A 17089-nucleotide genomic window follows, 5' to 3' on the forward strand; every position below is an offset into this window, starting at 1 on the left:
CTCTCAATAATCGCTCCATGCTCGATACTTCTTGTACTGGTTCTTTTATGACGAAGACTATTGAATTCAAATGGGATTTATTGGAAAGAATTAAACGCAACTCTGAAGATTGGGGACTCGACGAAGGAAAGGAGTCAGGTATAACACCTAAGTTTGATTGTGTTAAATCTTTTATGGATACCGATGCTTTTCGTGAATTTAGCACTAAATATGGACTTGACTCTGAGATAGTAGCTTCTTTCTGTGAATCCTTTGCTGTTGGGGAACATAGCAAATATTCAAAATTTTCTACGCATCACCGAGATCAATCTATGGAGTAATCTAGCAACGAGGGGAAGGGGAGTGCATCTACATACCCTTGTAGATCGCGATGCGGAAGCGTTGCAAGAACGTGGATGAAGGAGTCGTACTCGTAGCGATTCAGATCGCGGTTGATTCCGATCTAAGCGCCGAACCACGGCGCCTCCGCGTTCAACACACGTGCAGCCCGGTGACGTCTCCCACGCCTTGATCCAGCAAGGAGAGAGGGAGAGGTTGGGGAAGACTCCATCCAGCAGCAGCACGACGGCATGGTGGTGATGGAGGAGCATGGCAATCCCGCAGGGCTTCGCCAAGCACCGCGAGAGAGGAGGAGGAAGAGGGGTAGGGCTGCGCCATGAGGGAGATGTGTTCTCTCGTGTGTATGGCAGCCCCAAAACCCCAATATATATAGGGGAGGGGGAGGGCTGCGCCCCCATCTAGGGTTCCGCCCCAAGGGGTGCGGCCAGCCCTAGATGGGGCTTGGGGGGCGACCAAGGGGGGGAGAGAGGGGGCGCCCCACTAGATGGGCCATAGGCCCATCTGAGCCTAGGGTTTCCCCCTTCCTGCGCCCTGGGCCTCTTGTGGGGGGGCGCACCAGCCCACCTGGGGCTGGTACCCTCCCACACTTGGCCCACGCAGCCCTCTGGGGCCAGTGGCCCCACCTGGTGGACCCCCGGGACCCGCCCGGTGGTCCCGGTACATTACCGATAGCACCCGAAACTTTTCCGGTGACCAAAATAGGACTTCCCATATATAAATCTTTACCTCCGGACCATTTCGGAACTCCTCGTGACGTCCGGGATCTCATCTGGGACTCCGAACAACATTCGGTAACCACGTACATACTTTCCCTATAACCCTAGCGTCATCGAACCTTAAGTGTGTAGACCCTACGGGTTCGGGAACCATGCAGACATGACCGAGACGTTCTCCGGCCAATAACCAACAGTGGGATCTGGATACCCATGTTGGCTCCCACATGTTCCACGATGATCTCATCGGATGAACCACGATGTCGGGGATTCAATCAATCCCGTATACAATTCCCTTTGTCTATCGGTATGTTACTTGCCCGAGATTCGATCGTCGGTATCCCGATACCTTGTTCAATCTCGTTACCGGCAAGTCTCTTTACTCGTTCCGTAACTCACATCATCCCGTGATCAACTCCTTGGTCACATTGTGCACATTATGATGATGTCCTACCGAGTGGGCCCAGAGATACCTCTCCGTTTACACGGAGTGACAAATCCCAGTCTCGATTCGTGCCAACCCAACAGACACTTTCGGAGATACCTGTAGTGCACCTTTATAGCCACCCAGTTACGTTGTGACGTTTGGTACACCCAAAGCATTCCTACGGTATCCGGGAGTTGCACAATCTCATGGTCTAAGGAAATGATACTTGACATTAGAAAAGCTCTGAGCAAACGAACTACACGATCTTGTGCTAGGCTTAGGATTGGGTCTTGTCCATCACATCATTCTCCTAATGATGTGATCCCGTTATCAACGACATCCAATGTCCATGGTCAGGAAACCGTGACCATCTATTGATCAACGAGCTAGTCAACTAGAGGCTTACTAGGGACATGGTGTTGTCTATGTATCCACACATGTATCTGAGTTTCCTATCAATACAATTCTAGCATGGATAATAAACGATTATCATGAACAAGGAAATATAATAATAACCTATTTATTATTGCCTCTAGGGCATATTTCCAACAGTCTCCCACTTGCACTAGAGTCAATAATCTAGTCCACATCACCATGTGATTAACACTCATAGGTCACATCACCATGTGACCAACATCCAAAGAGTTTACTAGAGTCAACAATCTAGTTCACATCACTATGTGATTAACACTCAATGAGTTCTGGTTTGATCATGTTATGCTTGTGAGAGAGGTTATTAGTCAACGGGTCTGAACCTTTCAGATCCGTGTGTGCTTTACGAATATCTATGTCATCTTGTGGATGCTACCACGCGCTATTTGGAGCCATTTCAAATAATTGCTCTACTATACGAATCCGGTTTACTACTCAGAGTCATCCGGATTAGTGTCAAAGTTCGCATCGACGTAACCCTTTACGACGAACTCCTTTTCACCTCCATAATCAAGAAAATTCCTTAGTCCACTAGATACTAAGGACAAGTTCGACCGCTGTCATGTGACCCTTTCCCGGATCACTATTGTACCCCTTGACCAACTCATGGCAAGGCACACTTCATGTGCGGTACACAGCATAGCATACTGTAGAGCCTACGTCTAAAGCATAGGGGACGACCTTCGTCCTTTCTCTCTCTTCTGCTGTGGTCAGGTCTTGAGTCTTACTCAATACTCACACCTTGTAACACAGCCAAGAACTCCTTCTTTGCTGATCTATTTTGAACTCTTTCAAAATCATGTCAAGGTGTGCGTTCTTTGAAAGTATCATCAGGCGTCTTGATCTATCTCTATAGATCTTGATGCCCAATATGTAAGCAGCTTTATCCAGGTCTTCCTTTGAAAAACTCCTTTCAAACAACCCTTTATGCTTTCCAGAAATTTTACATCATTTCGGATCAACAATATGTCATTCACATATACTTATCAGAAATTTTGTAGCGCTCCCACTCACTTTATTATAAATACAAGTTTCTAACAAACTTTGTATAAACCCAAAAACATTGATCACTCCATCAAAGCGTATATTCTGACTCCGAGATGCTTGCTCTAGTCCATGGAAGGATCGCTGGAGCTAGCATACCTTTTAGCATCCTTAGGATCGACAAAACCTTTCTGATTGTATCACATACAACCTTTCCTTACGAAAACTGGTAAGGAAACTTGTTTTGACATCCATCTGCCAGATTTCATAAATGCAGCTAATGCTAACATGATTCCGACGGACTTAAGCATCGCTACGGATGAGAAAAATCTCATCGTAGTCAACTCCTTGAACTTGTGGAAATACTCTTAGCCATAAGTCGAGCTTCATAGACGGTAACATTACCGTCCACGTCCGTCTTCTTCTTAAAGATCCATTTATCTCGGATTTCATGGCTTCTAACCATTTGTCGGAATATGGGCCCACCATCGCTTCTCCATAGCTCGTAGGTTCATTGTTGTCTAACAACATGACTTTCAAGACAGGATCACGTACCACTCTGAAGTAGCACGCATCCTCGTCGTCCTACGAGGTTTGGTAGTGACTTGATCCGAAGTTTCATGATCACTATCATAAGCTTCCACTTCAATTGGTGTAGGTGCCACAGGAAACAACTTCTTGTGCCCTGCTATACACTAGTCGAAGTGACGGTTCAATAACCTTATCAAGTTTCCACCATCCTCCCACTCAATTCTTTCGAGAGAAACTTTTCCTCGAGAAAGGACCTGTCTCTAGAAGCAATTACTTTTGCTTCCAGATCTGAAATAGGAGGTATACCCAACTGTTTTGGGTTTTCTATGAAGATGCATTTATCCGCTTTAGGTTCGAGCTTATCAGCCTGAAACTTTTTCACACAAGCATCGCAACCCCAAACTTTTAAGAAACGACAACTTAGGTTTCTCTAAACGGTGTCGTCTCAACGGAATTGCGTGGTGCCCTATTTAAAGTGAATGCGGTTGTCTCTAATGCCTAACCCATAACCGATAGTTGTAATTCGATAAGAGACATCATGGTATGCACCATATCCAATAGGGTGCAGTTATGATGTTCGGACACACCATCACACTATGGTGCTCCGAGCGGTATTAGTCGTGAAACAATTTCCACAATTTCTTAATCGTGTGCCAAACTCGTAACTCAGATACTCATCTCTATGATCATATCACAGACATTTTATCCTCTTGTCATGACGATCTTCAACTTCACTCTGAAATTACTTGAACCTTCAATAATTCAGACTTGTGTTTCATCAAGTAAATACACTCAGCATCTACTCAAATCATCTGTGAAGTAAGAACATAACGATATCCACTGCATGCCTCAGCACTCATTGGACTGCACACATCAAAATGTATTACTTCCAACAAGTTGCTCTCTTGTTCCATCTTACTGAAAACGAGGCCTTTCAGTCATCTTGCCCATGTGGTTTGATTTGCATGTCTCAAGTGATTCAAAATCAAGTGAGTCCAAACAATCCATCTGCATGGAGTTTCTTCATGCATATATACCAATAGACATGGTTCGCATGTCTCAATCTTTTCAAAAACGAGTGAGTCCAAAGATCCATCTACATGGAGCTTCTTCATGCGTTCTATACCAATATGACTCAAATGGCAGTGCCACAAGTATGTGGTACTATCATTACTATTTTATATCTTTTGGCACGAACATGTGTATCACTGCGATCGAGATTCATTTTAGGTGCAAGAGCATTGAAGGTATTATTCAAATAAACAGAGTAACCATTATTCTCCTTAAATGAATAACCGTATTGCGATAAACATAATCCAATCATGTTTATGCTCAATGCAAACACCAATCTCGATGGTAGAGGGAGCATGCGATGCTTGATCACATCAACCTTGGAAACACTTCCAACACATATCGTCATCTCACCTTTAGCTAGTCTCCGTTTATTCCGCAGCTTTTATTTCGAGTTACTAACACTTAGCAACCGAACCGGTATCTAATACCCTGGTGCTACTAGGAGTACTAGTAAAGTACACATTCATATAATGTATATCCAATATACTTCTGTCGACCTTGCTTGCCTTCTCATCTACCAAGTATCTAGGGTAGTTTTGCTTCAGTGACCGTTCCCCTCATTACAGAAGCACTTAGTCTCGGGTTTGGGTTCAACCTTGGGATTCTTCACTAGAGCAGCAAATGATTCGTTGTTTCATGAAGTATCCCTTTTGCCCTTGCCCTTCTAGAAACTAGTGGTTTTACTAACCATCAACAATTGATGCTCCTTCTTGATTTCTACTTTCGCGGTGTCAAACATCGCGAGTTGCTCAAGGATCATCATCTATCCTTGATATGTTATAGTTCATCACGAAGCTCTAATAGCTTGGTGGCAGTGATTATGGAGAACCATCACTATCTCATCTGGAAGATTAACTCCCACTCGATTCAAGTGATTGTAGTACTCAGACAATCTGAGCACATGCTCAACGATTGAGCTTTTCTCCCTTAGTTTGTAGGCTTAAGAAACTTGTCAGAGGTCTCATACCTCTTGACGTGGGCACTAGTCCGAAATCCCAATTTCAGTCTTCGGAACATCTCATATGTTCTGCGACGTTTCAAAAACCGTCTTTGGTGCCACAATTCTAAACCATTAGCATTACGCACTGAACTATCACGTAGTCATCAAAACGTGTATGTCAGATGTTTCGCAACATCTACAGACGACGCTGAGGTTCAGCACACCGAGCGGTGCATTAAGGACATAAGCCTTCTGTGCAGCAATGAGGACAATCCTCAGTTTACGGACCTAGTCCGCATAACTGCTACTACCAACTTTCAACTAAATTTTCTCTAGGAACATATCTTAAACAGTAGAACTAAAGCGTAAGACATAATTTGCAAAGACCTTTTGACTATGTTCATGATAATGAAGTTCATCTGATTATTTAATGAACTCCCACTCAGATAGACATCCCTCTAGTCATCTAAGTGATACATGATCCGAGTCAAACTAGGCCGTGTCCGATCATCACGTGAGACGGACTAGTCATCATCGGTGAACATCTCCATGTTGATCGTATCTTCTATACGACTCATGCTCGACCTTTCGGTCTCTTGTGTTCCGAGGCCATGTCTGTACATGCTAGGCTCGTCAAGTCAACCTAAGTGTTTTGCATGTGTTCCGAGGCCATGTCTGTACATGCTAGGCTCGTCAACACCTGTTGTATTCGAACGTTAGAATCTATCACACCCGATCATCACGTGGTGCTTCGAAACAACGAACCTTCGCAACGGTGCACAGTTAGGGGGAACACTTTCTTGAAATTATTATAAGGGATCATCTTACTTACTACCGTCGTTCTAAGCAAATAAGATGCATAACATGATAAACATCACACGCAATCAAATAGAGACATGATATGGCCAATATCATTTTGCTCCTTTGATCTCCATCTTCGGGGCACCATGATCATCTTTGTCACCGGCATGACACCATGATCTCCATCATTGTGTCTTCATGAAGTTGTCACGCCAACGATTACTTCTACTTCTATGGCTAACGCGCTTAGCAATAAAGTAAAGTAATTTACATGGCGTTATTCAATGACACGCAGGCCATACAAAAAATAAAGACAACTCCTATGGCTCCTGCCGGTTGTCATACTCATCGACATGCAAGTCGTGATTCCTATTACAAGAATATGATCAATCTCATACATCACATATATCATTCATCACATCTTCTGGCCATATCACATCACATAGCACATGCTGCAAAAACAAGTTAGACGTCCTCTAATTGTTGTTGCAAGTTTTTACGTGGCTTGTATAGGTTTCTAGCAAGAACGTTTCTTACCTACGTAAAACCACAACGTGATATGCCAATTTCTATTTACCCTTCATAAGGACCCTTTTCATCGAATCCGTTCCGACTAAAGTGGGAGAGACAGACACCCGCTAGCCACCTTATGCAACTAGTGCATGTCAGTCGGTGGAACCTGTCTCACGTAAGCGTACGTGTAAGGTCGGTCCGGGCCGCTTCATCCCACAATGCCGCCGAAACAAGATAAGACTAGTAGCGGCAAGAAGAATTGGCAACATCTACGCCCACAACTACTTTGTGTTCTACTCGTGCATAGAAACTACGCATAGACCTAGCTCATGATGCCACTGTTGGGGAACGTAGCAGAAATTCAAAATTTTCTACGCATCACCAAGATCAATCTATGGAGTAATCTAGCAACGAGGGGAAGGGGAGTGCATCTACATACCCTTGTAGATCGCGATGCGTAAGCGTTGCAAGAACGCGGATGAAGGAGTCGTACTCGTAGCGATTCAGATCGCGGTTGATTCCGATCTAAGCGCCGAACCACGGCGCCTCCGCGTTCAACACACGTGCAGCCCGGTGACGTCTCCCACGCCTTGATCCAGCAAGGAGAGAGGGAGAGGTTGGGGAAGACTCCATCCAGCAGCAGCACGACGGCGTGGTGGTGATGGAGGAGCGTGGCAATCCCGCAGGGCTTCGCCAAGCACCGCGAGAGAGGAGGAGGAAGAGGGGTAGGGCTGCGCCATGAGGGAGATGTGTTCTCTCGTGTGTATGGCAGCCCCAAAACCCCAATATATATAGGGGAGGGGGAGGGCTGCGCCCCCATCTAGGGTTCCCCCCCAAGGGGTGCGGCCAGCCCTAGATGGGGCTTGGGGGCGGCCAAGGGGGGAGAGAGGGGGGCGCCCCACTAGATGGGCCATAGGCCCATCTGAGCCTAGGGTTTCCCCCTTCCCCCCCTTCCTGCGCCCTGGGCCTCTTGTGGGGGGGCGCACCAGCCCACCTGGGGCTGGTACCCTCCCACACTTGGCCCACGCAGCCCTCTGGGGCCGGTGGCCCCACCTGGTGGACCCCCGGGACCCTCCCGGTGGTCCCGGTACATTACCGATAGCACCCGAAACTTTTCCGGTGACCAAAATAGGACTTCCCATATATAAATCTTTACCTCCGGACCATTTCGGAACTCCTTGTGACGTCCGGGATCTCATCTGGGACTCCGAACAACATTCGGTAACCACGTACATACTTTCCCTATAACCCTAGCGTCATCGAACCTTAAGTGTGTAGACCCTACGGGTTCGGGAACCATGCAGACATGACCGAGACGTTCTCCGGCCAATAACCAACAGCGGGATCTGGATACCCATGTTGGCTCCCACATGTTCCACGATGATCTCATCGGATGAACCACGATGTCGGGGATTCAATCAATCCCGTATACAATTCCCTTTGTCTATCGGTATGTTACTTGCCCGAGATTCGATCGTCGGTATCCCGATACCTTGTTCAATCTCGTTACCGGCAAGTCTCTTTACTCGTTCCGTAACTCACATCATCCCGTGATCAACTCCTTGGTCACATTGTGCACATTATTATGATGTCCTACCGAGTGGGCCCATAGATACCTCTCCGTTTACACGGAGTGACAAATCCCAGTCTCGATTCGTGCCAACCCAACAGACACTTTCGGAGATACCTGTAGTGCACCTTTATAGCCACCCAGTTACGTTGTGACGTTTGGTACACCCAAAGCATTCCTACGGTATCCGGGAGTTGCACAATCTCATGGTCTAAGGAAATGATACTTGACATTAGAAAAGCTCTGAGCAAACGAACTACACGATCTTGTGCTAGGCTTAGGATTGGGTCTTGTCCATCACATCATTCTCCTAATGATGTGATCCCATTATCAACGACATCCAATGTCCATGGTCAGGAAACCGTAACCATCTATTGATCAACGAGCTAGTCAACTAGAGGCTTACTAGGGACATGGTGTTGTCTATGTATCCACACATGTATCTGAGTTTCCTATCAATACAATTCTAGCATGGATAATAAACGATTATCATGAACAAGGAAATATAATAATAACCTATTTATTATTGCCTCTAGGGCATATTTCCAACAGTCTCCCACTTGCACTAGAGTCAATAATCTAGTCCACATCACCATGTGATTAACACTCATAGGTCAGATCACCATGTGACCAACATCCAAAGAGTTTACTAGAGTCAACAATCTAGTTCACATCACTATGTGATTAACACTCAATGAGTTCTGGTTTGATCATGTTATGCTTGTGAGAGAGGTTATTAGTCAACGGGTCTGAACCTTTCAGATCCGTGTGTGCTTTACGAATATCTATGTCATCTTGTGGATGCTACCACGCGCTATTTGGAGCCATTTCAAATAATTGCTCTACTATACGAATCCGGTTTACTACTCAGAGTCATCCGGATTAGTGTCAAAGTTCGCATCGACGTAACCCTTTACGAAGAACTCCTTTTCACCTCCATAATCAAGAAAATTCCTTAGTCCACTAGATACTAAGGACAAGTTCGGCCGCTGTCATGTGACCCTTTCCCGGATCACTATTGTACCCCTTGACCAACTCATGGCAAGGCACACTTCATGTGCGGTACACAGCATAGCATACTGTAGAGCCTACGTCTAAAGCATAGGGGACGACCTTCGTCCTTTCTCTCTCTTCTGCTGTGGTCAGGTCTTGAGTCTTACTCAATACTCACACCTTGTAACACAGCCAAGAACTCCTTCTTTGCTGATCTATTTTGAACTCTTTCAAAATCATGTCAAGGTGTGCGTTCTTTGAAAGTATCATCAGGCGTCTTGATCTATCTCTATAGATCTTGATGCCCAATATGTAAGCAGCTTTATCCAGGTCTTCCTTTGAAAAACTCCTTTCAAACAACCCTTTATGCTTTCCAGAAATTTTACATCATTTCGGATCAACAATATGTCATTCACATATACTTATCAGAAATTTTGTAGCGCTCCCACTCACTTTATTATAAATACAAGTTTCTAACAAACTTTGTATAAACCCAAAAACATTGATCACTCCATCAAAGCGTATATTCTGACTCCGAGATGCTTGCTCTAGTCCATGGAAGGATCGCTGGAGCTAGCATACCTTTTAGCATCCTTAGGATCGACAAAACCTTTCTGATTGTATCACATACAACCTTTCCTTACGAAAACTGGTAAGGAAACTTGTTTTGACATCCATCTGCCAGATTTCATAAATGCAGCTAATGCTAACATGATTCCGACGGACTTAAGCATCGCTACGGATGAGAAAAATCTCATCGTAGTCAACTCCTTGAACTTGTGGAAATACTCTTAGCCATAAGTCGAGCTTCATAGACGGTAACATTACCGTCCACGTCCGTCTTCTTCTTAAAGATCCATTTATCTCGGATTTCATGGCTTCTAACCATTTGTCGGAATATGGGCCCACCATCGCTTCTCCATAGCTCGTAGGTTCATTGTTGTCTAACAACATGACTTTCAAGACAGGATCACGTACCACTTCTGTGATGAAGCAGCTAGAAATGCTAGACCCGATACTAAAAATAAACATAGACCTGTTGTAGGCATGCCTGTTATTTCTGTTAAAATAGGAGATCACTGCTATCATGGCTTATGTGATATGGGTGCTAGTGCGAGTGCAATACCTCATTCTTTATACGAAGAAATTATGCATGATATTGCACCTGCTAAGTTAGAAGGTATTGATGTTACAATTAAGCTTGCCAATAGAGATACTATTTCACCAGTTGGGATTGTTAGAGATGTTGAAATCTTGTGTGGGAAAGTTAAATATCCTACTGATTTTCTTGTTCTTGGTTCCCCACAAGATGACTTTTGTCCCATTATATTTGGTAGACCCTTCTTGAATACTGTTAATGCTAAGATAGATCGCAAAAAGGATATTGTTTCTGTTGGTTTAGGGGATATGTCTCATGATTTTAATTTTGCTAAATTTCGTAGACAACCCCATGATAAAGAATTGCCTAGTAAAGATGAAATTATTGGCCTTATGAAATTATTGGCGTTGCTTCTATTGCCGTGCCTCCTAATGATCCTTTAGAAGAATATTTGCTAGACCATGGAAATGATATGTTTATGAATGAAAGAAGGGAAATAGATGAAGTATTCTTCAAGCAGGGACCTATTTTGAAACACAATTTGTCTGTTGAAATTCTAGGGGATCCTCCCCCACCCAAGGGTGATCCCGTGTTTGAGCTTAAACCATTACCTGATAATCTTAAATATGCTTATCTTGATGAAAAGAAGATATATCCTGTTATTATTTGTGCTAACCTTTCAGAGCAGGAAGAAGAGAAATTATTGAAAACTCTGAAGAAGCACCGTGCTGCTATTGGATATACTCTTGATGATCTTAAGGGCATTAGTCCCACTCTAAGCCAGCACAAAATAAAATTGGAGAAAGACGCTAAACCGGTTGTTGATCACCAACGACGGTTAAATCCTAAGATGAAAGAAGTGGTAAGAAATGAAATACTAAAGCTTCTGGAGGCAGGTATAATTTATCCCGTTGCTGATAGTCAGTGGGTAAGTCATGTCCATTGTGTCCCTAAGAAGGGAGGCGTTACTGTTGTTCCTAATGATAAAGATGAATTGATTCCACAAAGAATTGTTACAGGTTATAGAATGGTAATTGATTTCCACAAACTAAATAAAGCCACTAAAAAGGATCATTACCCTTTACCTTTTATTGATCAAATGCTAGAAAGATTATCCAAACATAACATTTTTGCTTTCTAGACGGTTATTCTGGTTTCTCTCAAATACCTGTGTCAAAAGAGGATCAAGAAAAGACCACTTTTACTTGCCCTTTCGCTACCTTTGCTTATAGATGTATGCCTTTGGTTTATGCAATGCACCTGCTACCTTTCAAAGATGTATGACTGCTATATTCTCTGACTTTTGTGAAAAGATTGTTGAGGTTTTCATGGATGATTTCTCCGCATATGGAACTTCTTTTGATGATTGCTTGAGCAACCTTGATCGATTTTTGCAGAGATGTGAAGAAACTAATCTTGTCTTGAATTGGGAGAAGTGCCACTTTATGGTTAATGAAGGTATTGTCTTGGGGCATAAAATTTCTGAAAGAGGTATTGAAGTTGATAAAGCTAAAGTTGACACTATTAAAAAGATGTCGTGTCCTAAGGACATCAAAGGTATAAGAAGTTTCCTTGGTCATGCCGGTTTTTATAGGAGGTTCATTAAAGACTTCTCAAAAATTTCTAGGCCTCTGACTAATCTCTTACAAAAAGATGTTCCTTTTGTCTTTGATGATGATTGTGTAGAAGCATTTGAAATACTTAAGAAAGCTTTGATTTCTGCACCTATTTTTCAGCCACCTGATTGGAATTTACCCTTTGAAATTATGTGTGATGCTAGTGATTATGCTGTAGGTGCTGTTCTAGGACAAAGAGTTGATAAGAAATTAAATGTTGTCCAATATGCTAGTAAAACTCTAGACAGTGCCAAGAGAAATTATGCTACTACTGAAAACTAATTTTTAGTAATTGTATTTGCTTGTGATAAGTTCAGACCTTATATTGGTTATTCTAAAGTAACTGTTCACACTGATCATGCTGCTATTAAATATCTTATGGAAAAGAAAGATGCTAAACCTAGACTTATTAGATGGGTTCTCTTGCTACAAGAATTAGATTTGCATATTGTTGATAGAAAAGGAGTTGAGAACCCCGTTGCAGACAACTTGTCTAGGTTAGAGAATGTTCATGATGACCCACTACCTATTGATGATAGCTTTCTCGATGAACAATTAGCTGTCATAAATGCTTCTCATACTGCTCCATGGTATGCTGATTATGCTAATTACATTGTTGCTAAATTTATACCACCTAGTTTCACATACCAGCAAAAGAAAAAGTTTCTCTATGATTTAAGACATTACTTCTCGGATGACCCACACCTTTATAAAGAAGGAGTAGATGGTGTTATTAGACATTGTGTACCTGAGCATGAACAGGAACAGATCCTACGCAAGTGTCACTCCGAGGCTTATGGAGGACACCACGCTGGAGATAGAACTGCACATAAGGTATTGCAATCCGGGTTTTATTGGCCTACTCTTTTCAAGGACGCCCGTAAGTTTGTCTCGTCTTGTGATAAATGTCAAAGAATTAGTAATATAAGTAGACGTGAAGAAATTCATATGAACTATTCACTTGTTATTGAACCTTTTGATGTTTGGGGCTTTGATTATATGGGACCGTTTCCTTCCTCTAATGGGTATACACATATTTTAGTTGTTGTTGATTACGTTACTAAGTGGGTACAAGCTATTCCAACTAGTAGTGCTGATCATAACACCTCTATTAAGATGCTTAAAGAAGTTATTTTTTCGAGGTTTGGAGTCCCTAGATACTTAATGACTGATGGTGTTTCACATTTTATTCATGGTGCCTTTCGTAAAATGCTTGCTAGGTATGATGTTAATCATAGAATTGCATCTCCATACCACCCACAATCTAGTGGTCAAGTAGAATTGAGTAATAGGGAGATTAAATTAATTTTGCAAAAGACTGTTAATAGATCTAGAAAGAATTGGTCCAAGAAATTTGATGATGCATTATGGGCCTTTAGAACTGCATATAAAAATCCTATGTGTATGTCTCCGTATAAGATGGTTTATGGAAAAGCGTGTCACTTACCTCTTGAACTAGAACATAAGGCATATTGGGCCATTAAAGAGCTCAATTATGATTTCAAACTTGCCGGTGAGAAGAGACTATTTGACATTAGCTCACTTGATGAATGGAGAACCCAGGCCTATGAGAATGCCAAAATGTTTAAATAAAAAGTTAAAAGATGGCATGACAAAAGGATACAAAAGCGCGAGTTTAATATAGGTGACTATGTTTAGCTATACAACTCTTGTTTAAGATTTTTTGCAGGAAAACTCCTCTCTAAATGAGAAGGTCCTTACGTTATCGAGGAGGTCTATCGTTTCGGTGCCATAAAAATCAACAACTTCGAAGGCACAAATCCGAAGGTGGTGAACGGTCAAAGAATCAAACATTATATCTCAGGTAATCCAATAAATATTGAAACTAATATTATTGAAACCGTAACCCCGGAGGAATACATAAGGGACACTTTCCAGAACGTTTGAGACTCCAAAAAGGAATAGGTATGTGGTACGGTAAGTAAACCGACTCCAAAACAGTTCCAATAGCAATTTTTCTCCGTTTTGGAATATTTAAGAAAATAGGAAAATGAGAAGTAGTCCGAAAGGGACACGGGGCATCCACGAGGGCGGAGGGCGCGCCCCCTTGCCTCGTGGGCACCTCGTGTGCCCTCCGGACTCTGTTTTCTTGGACGATACTTCTTTTTGTCGGTAAAAATTCATTATATAATCTCCCGAAGGTTTTGTCCACCGTACCATGCAAATATCCTCTATTTTTGTTTCGAGCTGTTTCTGCAGCAGATTTAGAGCAAGATGTCATCTCAAGACTCCGAGGGAGAGAGCTATGTCTCACATCTCATTGCTGACCCAAAGACCTATGGGGACCTATCTCCTTGTGGTCGACCTACGGATGATGAGGAGGATGCTCATTTGAGGAGGAACAATGATTCAAGTTCGGAGGAGGAAGATGTTCCTCTACCTCAACCTGGGGATATGCACGTGAAGTTCAAGAAGTCTAGTCTCCCTAAGAGGGCTAAACTGTCTAACAACCGATCTATTCCTTCTCGTTTTCGGCAGAAAAGCAAAGGAGATTTATGTGACAAGATCTTGAAGCTGGAATCGGAGGTCGATGATTTAAAGGAGGAAATTGCTCTTCTCAATTACAATATGAAGAAGTTGAAGGCACAATTGTCATCATCATCACCATCTCCTTCACCTCTGTTGGGGGAAACGACACCTATGGGATCACTTGAATCCCTTCTACGGTTGGCGGGCGCGGGGTTGTGCAAAGAGCGGGTCTGGCGGTCAGCACAAGGATCATTTACCCAGGTTCGGGCCGCGAGGATGCGTAATACCCTAGTCCTGCTTTGGTGTATGTATTTGAGTGTTCTTGAGTTCTTGAGCTAGCTACAGTGCGTGTCCAGCCCAAAAGATCCGAATCCTTCTCCTGGACGTCGCGGGCCTCCTTTTATAGACAAAAGGGGTTGCCATAGTGGCACACAGGAGGTGGAAAGGTGTACAGTACGCAAGCTTATCGCTTGTCATTACGGGACAAGACGCATTAAATGCGCTCCCTTAGGTGTCCCGTTACTTTATCGGGAATGGCAACGAGGCCCGTCTCGTCCGTCGCCGCTCCGCCTCGCTCCGACATGCGTCCAGGCCAGCGACGCGTGCAGCGCCATGTAGGCTGGCAGGCTGCTGAGATGGCGTGGTGGTAGGGTCTTCACGAAGATCTGCATGCCACCACGCAGGTGCTTGCTGAGCTGGTTTGGAAGCCGCACGTTGCCACGCAGGTGCCTGCCCAGCTGGTTGGGCTGGCTGCTGTATGGGAACGGCGGTGGAGTCTTGGCGGACGCGGGCCTGATTGTGGCCCCGCAGGTGTCTTCGGCAAGGGCCTTGCCGGGGCCCCGGAAAGGGCCTCGCCGTGGCATCGCGGTCGTCCCCGGCAAGGATCTTGCCGGGGGTCTCGTGGATTTCCTCGGCTAGGATCCCGCCGAGGATCGTCGTCTTCTGGTTCTCATCTAATCTTGTATGCTTCTGATCTTCACAAAGATCTGCATGCCACCACGGAGGTGCCTCTCGAGCCCTGGTCCCAATGTGGTTGATGGCATTGGGGCCCTCGGCCCAAGGGTGGCGCGCTCCGCTGGCATCGGGCAAGTTGCCCCGGCAAGGCTCTTGCCGGGGCCGCGGAGGCCGCCCCGGCAAGAGCCCTACCTCGCCCTTCTGCTCTTTGTGTCTCTGGTCTTGGCCTTGCTCTGGTTGTCTTGTGCCTTCGGCTTCCCTCCTCTGCCCTACTTAGTGTGGCCGTGGGCATGGCTCTGACTGCCCGTGCACAAGTAAAGGGGTAAAAAGGAGAGCCCCTACTTTTGTACACCGACAGGAGCCCCCGGGCCTGGGCCACACATAAGCGCAACGCGTTGTTGGGCCGGGCCCAGAACGGTGCCCGGGCAGGCGGGGCGGGATTTTACCGCAGTAATTTCTTCGCTCGCTTGCGCTTCCCCATGACCCGCATTGAATGCACGTCATGGAGGGTCATGCGTGACGTGGGGGGCATGCGTGGGGCGGCCGCTGCCCTCATGCGTCACATCACAATAAAGAGGCGGCTCGCGCCTTCCCCATAAAAAGAGGAAAACACAGAGGCACGACTCATTCTCTGAGTGGACTCGGGTCGTGGTCTTCAAGGCGTCCGCGCCCCACGATCACGGGGTGGAGAACGGTCGCCTCACCCGTCCCCTCGATCTCCACTTGCTCGCCATGTGTCCCCCATGCCCCCAAGGTGGCAGGCGGTGGAGGTGGGAAACCGGGCCGTTGCTGATTGGAGCAGCGGGTCGGTCTCGATTCCCTGCGCCCCCGACGGCCGGATTGGCTGGATGGGGCAGCCGAGCCCCGACCCCGCCCCTTTATAAGAAGGGGAAGGGGGATGGCATCCCACATTCTCTCATCATCCATCTCCTTCCACCTCGTCTCCTTCCTTCCATCTGCCATGGCGAGAGGGGGCGCCAGCCATTCGACGGTGGCGGCGAGGGTCTCCGCTCGACAGCGCGTCCCTCCTTCCCAAGAGCTTGTAGCGGTGGAGCCGGCCACGAGAGGAAGGGGGAGGGGGCGAGGCCGAGGTTGCCGCGGTGCTCGGGGAAGAGGGGGACGGGGCGGCGCGCCGGCCTTGCCCCCGCCAGCGATGCCTCCCCCAATGGAGGGTCACGTCGGGGACCAGCCTTGTGAGTTCTTCAACAGGCTGCGCCGACCACCGCGTCGCCATCCTCGTCTCCCTACTCCATTCGCTCGGGAGATGGAGCTCGACCCGCCACAGACCCTCAGGTTGCATATGAGGGGCTGCGGGAACGACGGTACGCGGGCCAATGTCGACTTCCCCGCTCCTCATGTCATGTACCTTCATTGCGGATGGAAGACTTTTGCTCGTGTCCACAGCCTGACGGTGGGGCTCGTTCTCTACTTCAAGTTATGGAGAACGGCATGCTCTCCGTCAAGGTCTTCGGGGACCTTGGAACTCGCCTGAAGTGTTGCGTGGAGAGCTCCTCCGATGATGAAGACTCCTCCTCAAGCGGGAGTGACGAGGAGGACAGCGACAACAACGACGAGGGCGTCGAGCGGGGGGGGGGGTGTGCCGACCTCGACTC

The sequence above is a fragment of the Aegilops tauschii genome, chromosome 5 (genome assembly GCF_002575655.3).
Source record: "Aegilops tauschii subsp. strangulata cultivar AL8/78 chromosome 5, Aet v6.0, whole genome shotgun sequence".
In the NCBI taxonomy this organism is placed as follows: Eukaryota; Viridiplantae; Streptophyta; class Magnoliopsida; order Poales; family Poaceae; genus Aegilops; species Aegilops tauschii.